The 13752-nt window shown below is 40.7% G+C and overlaps 1 long non-coding RNA gene across 1 annotated transcript in view; it reads left to right on the forward strand.

Moving 5' to 3' along the window:
* LOC121016258 (uncharacterized) overlaps positions 1–13752 on the forward strand; it is a 219622-nt gene that overhangs the window by 123483 nt on the left and 82387 nt on the right. Inside the window, exon 5 of the long non-coding RNA XR_005784183.1 lies at positions 4258–4421. This is a non-coding gene — a long non-coding RNA (uncharacterized LOC121016258). The remainder of the gene's footprint in view (positions 1–4257; positions 4422–13752) is intronic.

Genomic DNA, 13752 nt, shown 5'->3' on the forward strand with positions numbered 1-13752 from the left:
CCCTCCATTCTCCCACGAGTGCCTCCCTCCCATTGGCCAGGAAACAGATAAATGCACTTGCAGGGTCAGCCTCTTGCAACATAGAGCAGAGCAGAGCAAAACAGAGCAGAGGACAATCAGACCAAGATCAGACGCAGAAGGTGTTATGATGCCCATTTTATAAATGTAGATACAGACGGTCAGTGGGCTGTGGTTTACCCAATTAGTAACTGCAAGATAGACATTAGTATTCAGTCTAGACTTCAGTGTTCACCAGGAACTGTACTAGATGCTTCATGTCTATAATTGCCACTTCGTAGGGCACCACTGGGAGAGGTCCGTCCCTGCAGTCCACACCTTTCTGTGACTATTTACTTCTTCCCTGTGCACTAGACTGAACAACAAAGGGAAAGGTCCTCAGTGACCTGGGATGCTCCTGGTTTGCAGAGTCAGACCGAAACCCTGGCCTGTTCAGACCTGTCCAGCAATAAGATATTGATCTTCTGAACACTGCAGACCATGCTTTAGGGCAGTTGGTTCAACAGCAGCCTAAGGGTGTTTTTCCCAAGGGCTTCGGGATTAAGACTTCTGCAACTCACTTGTCTCTCTTGAGTGTTTCTCATGGGCTCTCAGCTTTGACTTCAGAGTCTGACGTGGTCCGCTGGCTGTACACAGGCCTGTGTTTTCACTACGAAGTCTGTCTAGCACAGAGTATGGCACCCATTACATTTCATCAATTAATGAATGCTGGTCCAAACTGATTAACTCCGTGTCCCCTGACATTGATATTAACCGTCCTCTGTGGTTAACACTTGAATCTGTGCTCTGTGCCCTGTGCTCGGGCTTCAGGGGCTCCCGGCCCTCTGTGTTAAACATGTCAGCGTCCAAATTCTATTCCTGGCTCTTGATATGATAAATAGTTTCCAAATCACGATACCCACACAAATGCATCTGCCAGGCTATATCCTTGAAGCTTGTCTAAAATCAGCCACTTCTCTCCGTACACTGCCCCTTGAATTCAGTGTGCACCAAGTAGTAACTGCTTGTTGATGGGTTGCTGACGAGCACGGTCTCCCCATTGCTCTTCTTTACAAGCTTGCATGCTCTCCCTGAAAATACTGCTTTTATGCATATAATGAATTTACTAAGAAATGTGTCTTTATTGGAGAGAGACAGAAAGAAAAAGAAATGGAAAGGAAGAGGAAAAAAAGCTGATGAAACCATAGAGAAAGACAAAATCAACTCTATTGAATTCTAGATTGCCATCTTGTCAGGATTTTTGCAAGATTCTTCTGCCACTCTTTTAATTTTCATTACTTTCTATTTTCCTTGAATAAGCATAGAAACAGGTTCTAATTTTACCAGAGGCTTTTCATCAAATCAGACTTTTTATTCTCCGTAGGTTATCCTAGTCACAAAACATCTCTCTTTTCAAAGCTTGCATAATATTAGCTAACTCTAGTGGAATATAGTTCTTGAACCCACACAGTGAAGATGCAAACATTATTCTTCAACCTGACTCTAGTTATTTTTCATCACAGAGAGTGACATTCTTAGTCACCAGAATCTTCACAGAACCTCTTGAGTTTTATGAAAAATTTCCTTAATCACTGGCTCCACAGACGTGAACTTTTTGATCATAAAGCAAGTCACATCTCTCTTTCAGTGTTTTGAGAAACTTCAGATTCTTGACACTCCTGTTTCTAATCTGGTCTAATGAAGACTTCTCTACAGCCAAAGGAGACTCGTTTCAAGTAGGATTTGCCACTCCTGTCTGGCACAGTGACCACATTAGCAGGTTATCACTTTCACTGGGGCCACGTGGTGACCCCACTTTACTGGAGCAAAACAGCGGAAGGTTTTCGTGGTGGACTAACTCTCAAAGAGCCGTTCACTGTAAACTCACAGTGTTGGCATCACCATCCTCTTCGTCAAAGAATCAACTGGAAGACATGGGCCAGCACCCTAACCCCAAATCAAATGGTGAGGAGCAAAGGGCTGGCAGACACAATTTGAGGCCTCTCTTTTCTCACTGGTGAGAGAGGTTTCTACGATCTTCTTTCCCCCACCCATGGACAAATCGGCTTTCTTGCACTTCTCTTAGGAAAGGAAATTGGTGTGCAGTTCTGAAATGAAAACAGGTGTGTACTTTGCCGACTCCACATGTAGCTGAACATTTAGAGTCTGTCGTCGGCCTGAACGCTATTGTCGCCGTCCCTTTTAAAACGAAGGTTACAGAGCACCCTTAGAATGAAAAACTTAATGAGTACATACCATTAAGGATTTGCAGTATGTTCACTGCTGGTGGGTTCTAAAGACGTCCTATACACGGTCCTTTCTATCAAAGAGTTCATATTATAATATCACAGTGGAAACTTCATGGACCTGACTTCTGACAGACCTGAACTCTAGTCCAGCTCAGATGCTAACTAGCTGTGTGGCTCTAGGTCCATCAGGGACTTTTCTTCTTGGTTTTCTCATCCGAAAATGGGATACTGACTCCTGAGATTTTTGCAAGATTTTACTAAGATAGTATAAGTTAAGAAAATAAAATAAAAAATTTAAAAAAATAAAAAGAGGGGCGCCTGGGTGGCTCAGTCAGTTAAGCATGTGACTTCAGCTCCGGTCATGACCTCACAGGTCACTAGTTCGAGCCCCATGTCGGGCTCTGTGCTGACAGCTCAGGGCCTGGAGCCTGCTTGGGATTCTGTGTCTCCCTCTCTCTCTGCTCCTCCCGCACTCATGCTCTAAAAGATAGTATAAGTAAGACATCTCTCACAGTAACTGGAGTGTATTAAGTCATCAATAAATATTTGGGAAGATTTGACACATAGGTGTAAAAGAGTATTTTCTGACCAGGTCTGCTAAAGTGAGGGCCAAATTAAGGGTACACCTTTTAAAGTCTTTGAGGGTTCTGAGTGGAAGGAAGATGTGATTAACTAGAACAATCAAGAAAGATTTCAAGAGGCTGAGGTGGAGCCTTGTCAAAAGGAGGGATCTGGAAGAATAGATGTAAAGCAACCCAGGAAAGAACAGCAGCATGATCAAATATGAAAAAAAACTCTTGATTTTGGCTCAGGTCATAATCTCATGGTTCCTGAGTTCAAGCCCCACGTCAGGCTCTGTGCTGACAGTGCAGAACCTGGAACCTGCTTGGGATTCTCTCTCTCCCTCTCTCTCTGCCCCTCCCCCACTCACTCACTCTCTCCCTCTCTCTCTCTCTCAAAATCAATAAATGAACATTTAGGGGCGCCTGGGTGGCGCAGTCGGTTAAGCGTCCGACTTCAGCTAGGTCACGATCTCGCGGTCCGTGAGTTCGAGCCCCGCGTCGGGCTCTGGGCTGATGGCTCAGAGCCTGGACCCTGTTTCTGATTCTGTGTCTCCCTCTCTCTCTGCCCCTCCCCCGTTCATGCTCTGTCTCTCTCTGTCCCCAAAAAATAAATAAACGTTAAAAAAAAAAATTAAAAAAAAATGAACATTTAAAAAAAGAGAACAGGCAAATCTTATTTTTAAAAACAGAAAGAAAGAAGAGGGCCAGAGAACATGAGCCTGGAGAGCTGTTAGTGGTCAGGCTAAGTGTTTTCTCTTTCAAGTAGAAGAGAGACTTTAAGGGTTTGGCACAAGGTGGATGATTAATTGATGACAGGAGCAATGTAGGAAGACAAATCAGGCAGTATATATCAGGAGAGCTTAGAGCCGAACAGGTAGTGGGATACCATTGGAAGGGTCAGGATGTTACATGAATGGAGACAGGAGACAGAAAAGAAGATAAGTGTGTTTCTGGGTATGTGACTCTCCGAAAGAATGTGTATACATTAGGTCATGAACGGATAGGAGTGGGAAGGGAAAAGAAAGGGAAAAGAATTGATCCTGGGCCTTTGCTTTTGCATAACAGGGAAATGGCAGTCACCTTACCACAAATAGGGGAAGAACTGACTTTGGAAAGGAAAGGCTGAACAGAAAAACAGATGGTTCATTGCCCACAATTCACTTCCAGGTGTCCCTTGAGGGTCTGGAATGAAGTGAGAACATAGTTTCAGTGAATTCCAACTGGGTTATATAACATATTTTGAATATGAAACAAAATGTAGCATCTTTTCTACTCATGGCAAGGAGGGCTTTTTGCCAAGCAATGCTGGAACAGCACATCTATTTTGTTGGGCTGAGTCACTGTGCCTTCAGAAACGGTTCTAATCTCAGCTCTGTATGATGGCTGTGGGGAAGTTTACTTCCAGTTTTTTTCTAAATCTCAGGTTTTTTTTTTTTTTTCTCCAAAAGGAATATAATGACATCAACTTGTCCTCCAGTGCCACTGTAACACATTTTGAGAGAAGTTCGCGTATTTGCTGAGAACATGTTCAGGGATCCTCTTTCAGCTGCCCCTGCTTGATTGCTCCCAGAATGCACTGGCTGATGCCTCTATGGCAGGAAGTTTTCACCAGGTAGGACAGGTGCGCCGATGTGTCTGTCTCCCTGAGGAAACAATGAGCTCTTGAAGGCTGAATCCATATTTCTTCATCTCAATAATCCTCGTGGTTAGCACATAGAAAATGGAAGAATGAATTAACGAGTGAAAGGTGTGTTTCATTTGTCTGTAGGATGGGGACCCCTTTAGTTAAAAAGCTGGCTTCTCTGATGGCCTCAGCCTCTTTCTGAGACAAATGCAAGCTAACTGGAAATGGTTGCCTCTTCCTCACACTTTCCAGTTTCTTAATTATATAGCTTCTCAGTGAATGAAAGGATGTAACACTTATGAATTTCAGTGATACCCTTACTAAAGGACAAGTCAAGAAATTAGGATTGAGCTAGGGGAGTACCCAGGTAAGTGATGATGCCATCAAGAGCAAAAGTCAACACGCTTAGAACGTCCTGGCATTTACTGCATTACATATCTTCTTCCAGTAACATTTGCATCTGCATGACACGGACATATGGGCATTTGGGGAGAAACCAAATATATCTTTGCCAAGTGGCTGTTTGAGTTTGTTGGAATATAATGACATGTGCACTTGTGCAGAGTGGGAATGAGTGGGAAGAAGAAGAATGGCAGAGTCAAAAAAACAATTCTTGGCCATACATTTTGAAAACCACTTACAAGACTGAGGAGTGGCATTTTCATACACCATGACGTTTCTTGTTTTTGTTCTGGACTCGGACTGGTCTTCAGCAATGCGTCGGTATACTGATTGGTCTTAGCTTTTCCAACTTCCATTATTTTGTTTTTATATTGCTTAAGCAAGTACTTAGGATGGTCTAGGAATTTGGTATGTAGGGTAAAGAAAATTAACAATAACAAAAATATTTTGCTGCTGTCTTTGCTAATTGATAACGATAGAGAGCAAGACAATTTGCAAATTGGGTAAAAACAAACAAACAAACATGAACTCAATATTTGTGACTTGAAGCCTAAAGAGGATAAGAGCCGCATCATAAACGGGCTAAAACATCTCAAAACTCCCAAGGCCTGTGGGTAGAAGCGGCTTACAAAACTCAAGCTTATGATCTCTTATTAGTTCTGGTTTATGTTTTAACTACAAATACAGATATGTTAATTACAGAAATTATGATAAGACTTGTAGAAGTAGCCAGCAACAATAAAATCCTTTGGCGTCATTTTATTACTTCATTATGTGGGCACTATTCTCAAAATTCAAGCTGGTTCCTGTGTGCCTACTCCATCTCAACATAAAGAATTCTCCACAAGCAAACTGGTATCTGAAATCCCATTCCGAGGCAGCTGAGATGGTCATCAGGAAAGGGGTTGCAAGGTCATGGAAACCTACCCCCAACCTTGATAATAAGGCACTCTAATAGGAAACATATTGGCAAGCTAGAAATGGTATGATGTGTCAGGAGAAGAACAAAAAATAGCTTGGGTAATTTCCACGTTGCCTGGGATCTTATACTGAGAAAAGAATGCAGTGATTTATTCCATTTTTTTGTGGATATCCTACTCCATATTTGGCGCTGTGTTTTACGTTATGGTGTACTGATGGACTCACAGCATAAAAAGCAAGAAACTTGTGTAGCTCATGTGTAATTAACTGTGGAACACAATGGGATATATTGTTGCCTTACAACAGAGGGTCCAAACTGCTATAGCTGTTTGTATCCATATTTGTGTTAGGGTAGGAGTGGAGTCTCAACAGGGAAACAGAAAATATGCAGAATATTTTCAGTGGAAAGAATTTAATACAGGAAATTGGGTACTTATAAAATGGCAGAAGAATTAAAGCTCAGGGTCTGGCCTGAGGGTTCGGGAAGTGGGCCCTCCAGAGGAGCTACTACCTCTAAGGCTGTTTCTAAACTAGAAAAGGTACTGGGATTAAGGAGCTGCTATTGCCCCTGTCACCACTCCACGTGCCCATCAATATTCAGGAAACTGGAAAATTGACAAGCAGTGCCACCATAGATGAGCCTCATGCTTTCAGGGCTTATGTCCCTACAAAAACAGCCCAGGGGCCATTCCCTCCTTCCAAGTCTTACAGGTAGAGATATGGCTGAACTTAATTCACAGGGAAGCGTTGTGGCCATCAGGGAAACTGAGAACAAAATTTCTTCAAACAGAAGAAAAGGGAAATGAAGTCCGAGTGGGCCAATCCTCTGTATTCTCCCATCCAGAGGATTGGGAACTAGCAACTATTTGTGGCCTTCCATGCTCAGACAAGTTGCAGGAACTTTAACTGGAACACGTCAATTAACTTCATAGTGAGAGGAGGAGCAGGTAGTGTTTGACTTAGGCCTAGAAGGGTGGGTGGAGGATTTATGGATGAAGATGTTCTGGATAGAACAGGGTGGATAAACCAGGAGGTAACATTATCATTCCAAGCACACGGATGTGAAAGAAAAGAGCTTATTTGGGCTTACATTGGCAGCTTCTGGTGCCAGCACCACATCTGAGAAAGGTAATGTAAGGCAGTAGAGGTGATGGTGGTCAGGGGTTCAGGACCTCCCTCACTTACAAATGTCACACCCCCCAAGAGGGTTCTAGGACCAAAGAATAGAATGGCCATCTCTCTACTGCTGTGGAAAATCACCTCTCCTTTGAGCCCTAGCTCAAGACTTCATCAAAATCTTACGAATGTCTCTTGCCAAGTTGGTCTCCTCTAGCCTCCAAACTCATAGCATTGACTGCTCCCACCACAAGCTTTGTGAAACATACCTTCCTCATTTTGTTCAGTCATCAGTGGTTGTATAGCAGACTTCTTGCAATGTTTAGTGTTCCTCACCTCCCCCAAAGGGAAGACAACGTCTTCCCTCCTGAGCTTCCTTGGCAGAGGGGACTCCCAACACAATCAACATGACTGTGTGTTAAAGATAGAATTTTGTATTCTTCTAGAGTTTTCTCTTGTTCCCTTTCCCCCCAGTGTCTCTACACCTTTGTTTATGAATTTATGACTTCACAGGATGCTCCAGGCTCTCTGGTGCCCTCTATCCTCTACCCTTGCTGCCCTCTCATTTGCTGTCCCTTCTTTGTGTCCATCTTCACCCTAAGCCAGTCGCGCCTGCTCCCTGCAATTCGCTCTCCACCCTAGTGCACAGGCTCCTTCTTTGGCTCACTTCCCACTCCTTGCATATTTTTATACTTTATCCCATTTGTCTCCTTAATTGGGGTCCCTCGTTTTGTTTGTTTGCTTCTGCCTCTCCATCTGTCACCTTCTGAGCTCCTCCTCGTTGATTTCACTCTATATATGTATGCTGGTTCCATTTTTATTTTTCCTCTCTGCACTTCACTCACTATTTCCCATTATGCACCACTCCCTTCATTCATCCCTGATGTATTAATTTTGGCTTATACAGCCATGTCCACCTCTCACTCCCTTCCAGCGTCGAGGAAGACCAACAGGAGACTTCACTCTCTATCCACTTGGCTCTATCAAAGGCTCGGGACCTTCTGTTAGATGCAAAGTCCCCAATGTCTACCACCTCTATGGCCAGGTCTACTTAACTGTAGCTGTTTTCTATGAAGATGATTCAGCATAGACACAATTTGTTTTGAATTCTAACCCAAGAGAGTTTAACAAAAGGACCTTCATATAGAACTGTCCTGTCTGATTTAGTTCTATGGTTTGCCAGCTGCTTCTGGAGAAGTCTTCAAAGGAAAAGTTCTTCCTTTTAGTCCTGTGTCTGTGTCTGGAGTGTACATACACACACACACACACACACACACACACACACACACAGCATGTGACTTCACCATCCAGTGTGTGTATATGTATGTATGCACACAAATACATATGCATATGCACATATAAACACATATCTAAAGTATATATATGCATCATATATTCATAATTCATATATATTTTATATATGTAATATATATGTGTGATATATATGCATTATATACATAATGTTTATGTATAAATTTCTTGCAGTTGAAATTATGGTAATTGAGTTAACCATTTAGTAAGGACTCTATAATGAGAAAAATAAATAGTCTCTATCATATTCATGATTAGCTATTTAGAGCATAAAAACAAAAAATGCTCTGAAATTTTATCATGCTTTCATAAAGATATTTAAGAAGCTATCTCACATTAATTTTTTTTTCCCCTGGGGCACCTGGGTGGCTCAGTTGGTTGGGCATCTGACTTTGGCTCAGGTCATGATCTCACAGCTCATGAGTTCAATCCCCGCATTGGGCTCTGTGCTGACAGCTCAGAGCCTGGAGCCTGGCTCGGATTCTGTGTCTCCCTCTCTCTCTACCCCTCCTCCACTCATGCTCTGTCTCTCTCTTTCTCAAAAATAAATAAACATTCAAAAAAATTGTTTTCCCTACCAACCAACAGTTTTGTTGTTGCTTTGTTTCTGTATACATTTTCTTTAATCTCACAAAATATGTCTATGAAGTGAGAAGGGAACCAGAAGGGCAGAATGGAGGCAGGTTGTATTATCTAAATTTCAAAGTGGAGAAACTAGGGCAGGACTTGGTGAAATGCCTTACTGAACCTGCTTTGCCAAGTAGCTTAGGAGCCGACATGTGACCTGGGTCTCCCCCACCTCCTATCATGTCACTTCTCATGCATATTTCTTGCTCCAGTTTAAGAGTCCTCTACCTTGTACATCCCAGGATCTGCTTTAATCATCAGTGGGATCACTCTGGAATCGCAAGCCTTTATTTTCTGCATTTAGCTAAATAAAAATCTGATTTCTGAATCCAACATTATAAAAATATATGCATTAGGTGCAGGGGTTGAATTGTCTTTTAAAGGAATGCACATATTTAGACAGCCAGCAAAATAGAACTTGAGGCAAAAGGCATTTGTTGAACCTCAGTTATTTCCAATACCACAGATATTTAACGCAGAAGGGATTTGAGAGGATTTTTAAAACTTACATATTAAATATATTTTCTATACAAATTAACATTAGCAATAATTATAAACTAATTTACTACCCCCCCAAAACTCCCAATTTTAGAATTTGAACATCACACTTCACTTCCCCAAATTTGTAAATGTGAATTACTTATGCCCATACTGGGAAGTATTAATGTTAAAAGACTTATTCTGGCTTGAGAGAGGCATTATGATCTCCCAAGGTATTTGGAAAACTCAATGAAAACAGTAGAAATATAAATTATATTTAGAAACTCTATCAAAATGCAAGTGGCACCGAAACCTTCCCCTTCCTGTTCACCTCAACTGCAGCAGAGTGGAGGACCTACCTCTGGTAGAAATTAGAAAGCGACTGAAGAATAACCTTCGTAGAAAAATGCACTACAAAATAAAGGCTAGTTTGCAGACTTTACAGATTGATATAGGAAGTATCAAAGACTCAACCAGTTGGGGATATTGAGGTGAGTCTGCAAAGTATCTTGCTTTGAAGATACCTTTTCTTTGCTCTGAGAGGAAGCATGCCTGGCCAGGGGCAGACAGCTGCCCAGTCCTGCATTCACTCCTGTCCCTTACTGGCCTGCACTTAGGAATTCTGCTATAACCACATCAGAGACTGGAATGGCTTCCCAACACCAGTCAGCCCTGCTTTTCCTCAGCAAAGTTGATCCAGACCTTGCTGATCCGTATTATTAACCGTGTTAACCGTGTAAGTTACCATAGTCAAGAAAAACACGATCTCGCTTTAGCTACGTTAAAAGTGCCAGTCCCTGCTGTGGTAGCTAGCACCCTTAATGGTATACATTTAGCCCTCAGGTGGAGAATTATTTTGCTTCAGATTGAAAAGAATCAGCTCTGTTCTTGGTTATTTTGGCATACAAGTCTCCAATATGACTCTGTTTTCTAAGCAGACATTAATGATTCTAAAACTAATATTCATTGTTTGAAGAGGCACAGCGGCCTTGGCATTTACTTAACCTTTTGTCTCATGTATGAGACTGAGTCAGCCTAAATCCTTTTCTTAATTAATATCTTTTCTTTTTATGGTCAGCGTTATTTATTGAACAATTTGCATGTAACAATTAGAGCCGTGAGAGTTTAAGAAAACTCTTTCAGCTCAGAAGTCCACCTTTTCTGATCTTTATTTATTTTTTTAAAGTTGTTTTGATTATACAAACTCAGGAAAAGCTTAGCTGATGTAGTACGGAAACAGGTACTGCAAATATATCTTATGTAGGTGATCCCACCTGCTGGAGCCCAAAGGAAAAGAAGAGAAAGATTCCTTCCTTTTAAAAGGAGGTGTGATTTATGGGAGAAAACTATAGCCTCTTTGCAAAGACTGTAAATTCATTTTATTCTAAATATCTTCAGAAAACTCACGTTAATGTTGGCCATTGTGTGTAGAGAGGAGCTGTAAATAAATCAGCGTACTCAAGGAATAGGGTGTTGTGTTTACCATTCTCTTAAAATAACAGAAAAAGGTAAAAGTTACAAAATGTTTTAAAAAATAATCATTTCTTCCATGACCCCCAAACAGCCACAGAATGAATGGCTATTTGCCGCCTTCTCTGAAATTCCTGTTCACGTGAACTCATAAATTTGGCATAATTATAATCATAGCATAGACACAGAATTTTTATATATATCATGCCCTCCATTTTTGTTGATATATTGTTTTCAACTCAGCATATTGAATAGCTGAATAATGTTCAAGTAATTGAATGTGCTCAATGGTTCAATCAATCCCATTTTGGGGTATTATACTATTTGAAATATTTTGTTACTTAATATAACATCACAATAAACATCTTTGAAGAATATAGGTTGTCCTTTTTTTTTGCCAGTAGAATTAGAGTTATTGTGAGAAATAACATGCATACTTTCCTTTTTTGGCAAAAATATCTCACAGTGTATTTTGGTTCTAGCAATGTATAGTAGATTGGTTTGGCAGCCTTGCCTTTGATACACATTATCTGAAGTTTTGAGTTACTGAATGGATATGTGTAAAACATAAATTTTCTTGATAATTTAGAGCTGACACCCCCAAACCCAGACTTTATTGTTTCAAATCATGTTTTTCAAAAGCTTTATTATTCTTCGTAATTAGATAGCACCTTAAGCAAAACCAATTTTTTGAATCATTGAGGTGCTTTCAAGACCTCCAGCTTACTGTTAAATCACTAAATGCCAATAATCATCTAAGACTCACATGGAAGTGTAGGAGGTTTAGGAAGTGTTTCTGAAGGTGCATTGATTTGATTTTTTTGACTAGTACTTAATATGAACTTATGGTGTGATTATTTCCCCCTTTCTGAGAGGAAACCAGAGGGTGCAGACTCCTTATTTGAGGGCTCTAGTGAATCAAGGTTTTTCTCTAGAAAATGTAATTCTTTCCTTTCCCAACTGGCATTTTAAAGACATTTCAAGTACTCATATTACCAGATATTAAGCACTTCAGCAAGAAATTATCTAAATTTCCCAATTTGCTCCTTAAAGAGTTCTTGCATCTTCTTTTCAAATCTGCCTGCAGAATGCAGATTGTCTTGTGTACAACGCTGAATTTACTTAGGTAATAGAAACATCTCTGTGTGATTCCAGGGCTCCTAATACACATTAGATAAGAATGCTAGCTTATGACAGAGTCATGGTAGATTTTCAGGAGAAAGTAACTTCTAGACAAAAGACTGGGCACTTGGGTGGCTCAGTCAGTTAAGTGTCTGACTCTTGATTTTGCCTCAGGTCATGATCTCACAGTTCATGAGTTCGAGCCCCACAATGGGCTCTGTGCTGGCAGTGTGGCGCCTGCTTGGAATTCTCTCTCTCTCTCTCTCTCTCTCTCTCTCTCTGCCCTTCCCCCCTTGTGTTCTCTTTCTCTCTCTCTCTCAAAATAAATAAACATTAAACATTTAAAAAAGAAAAAAAAAGAAAAGATATGGATCTAATTAAAGATTAGAAGTTGTTTATATGAATATTGATTAGTAGTAAAGAACAGGTGAATGCTTTGTATGTTAACAGTGCTGTAGTGAACACCCTTAAACATATCTCCTTATACAGCATGAGAACATTTCTCTAACATGGACACCTAGAAGTCACATTCCTGGGTGGTAGGAAATGGGCATCTTCAATGTTTTTCATTATTGCCAAATTTCTCTCTAAAGTGGTTTTTACTGGGGCACCCGGGTGGCTCCGTTGGTTAAGCGTCCGACTTCGGCTCAGGTCATGATCTCACGGTTCATGAGTTCGAGCCCCGCATCGGGCTCTGTGCTGACAGCTTGGAGCCTGGAGCCTGCTTCAGATTCTGTGACTCCCTCTCTCTCTGCCCCTGCCCCACTCGTACTCTGTCTCTGTCTCTCTCAAAAATAAATAAAACATTAAAAAAAAATTTTAAGTGCTCTTTACCAATTTCTTACATTGTCAAGATTCTTAGTGTTATCAGTCTTCCATTTTTACCTCTCTAAGAGTTGTAAAATAGTATGTATTATTGTTTTAATTTGCATTCTCTAAATCATCAGTGGAATGGAACATATTTCCCCCATCTGTTTATTAGCCAATAGGGCTTCCCTTTTCATTTCTATCCTTATAACTGTTAGAGAAGTGACATTCCCTTGTGCGGTCCCCCGTGGCCCTGCTCAAATATTTTAGAAGCACTGAGCCCTGCCTTCTCAGAATGTGGTCCCTCTAAGGTATCACTTGTTGCAAGCCAAGAAATTTAGTGTCAACGATCAAAGTCATTGCACAACAAACCAAGTCCAGCAACCTGTCATTTCACCGTAGCCCCTAGGTTTTAGGTGATATTTCCATCTTTAAGCAATAAAGACAGCCCTGTAGTATTATACAATTATCTATTACCATGTAATGTCTTAATTATCATTTATCAAAACTTGGTGGAGTCTCAGGTAGGATTATGACCAGGATGGGGTGGGACATGATCTAGAAAAAAGTGAAAGCCATTGATAACTAGATGGTGAGCACCTTAGAACATGAATACTGTCTCACAATAATACTAATGCAATAATAGTTATTTATATAACACTTATATTAGGGATTATGCTAAGCACTTTAATATGCATATTTCATTGACTTTCACAAAAACGCAGTGAGGTAGTTATCTCCATTTAATGTTTAAATTCTCAGAACAGGTCCATAAGAAGAAGGCAAAACCCAATATAAAAAAATGGCAAAAGATCCAAACCAAAGATTTGTACCAAAGAGATATAGGTGGTAAATAAGCACATGCAAAAATGCTCAGCATTTAGTCATTAGTGAGCTGCATGTATACACAGTAATGAGATTCCATCACATATAGATTAAAATAACTTAACTTAAAATGCCTGATGATACCCAGTGCTGACGAAAATGTGGATCATCTAAAAATCTCGTACATTGGATGTGAGGGCGATCTGGCTGCAACATCTGTCACCCCACTGATTGCCAG

Source organism: Herpailurus yagouaroundi, unplaced genomic scaffold (assembly GCF_014898765.1).
Source record: "Herpailurus yagouaroundi ecotype Mexico unplaced genomic scaffold, PumYag 210, whole genome shotgun sequence".
NCBI classification, from domain to species: Eukaryota; Metazoa; Chordata; class Mammalia; order Carnivora; family Felidae; genus Herpailurus; species Herpailurus yagouaroundi.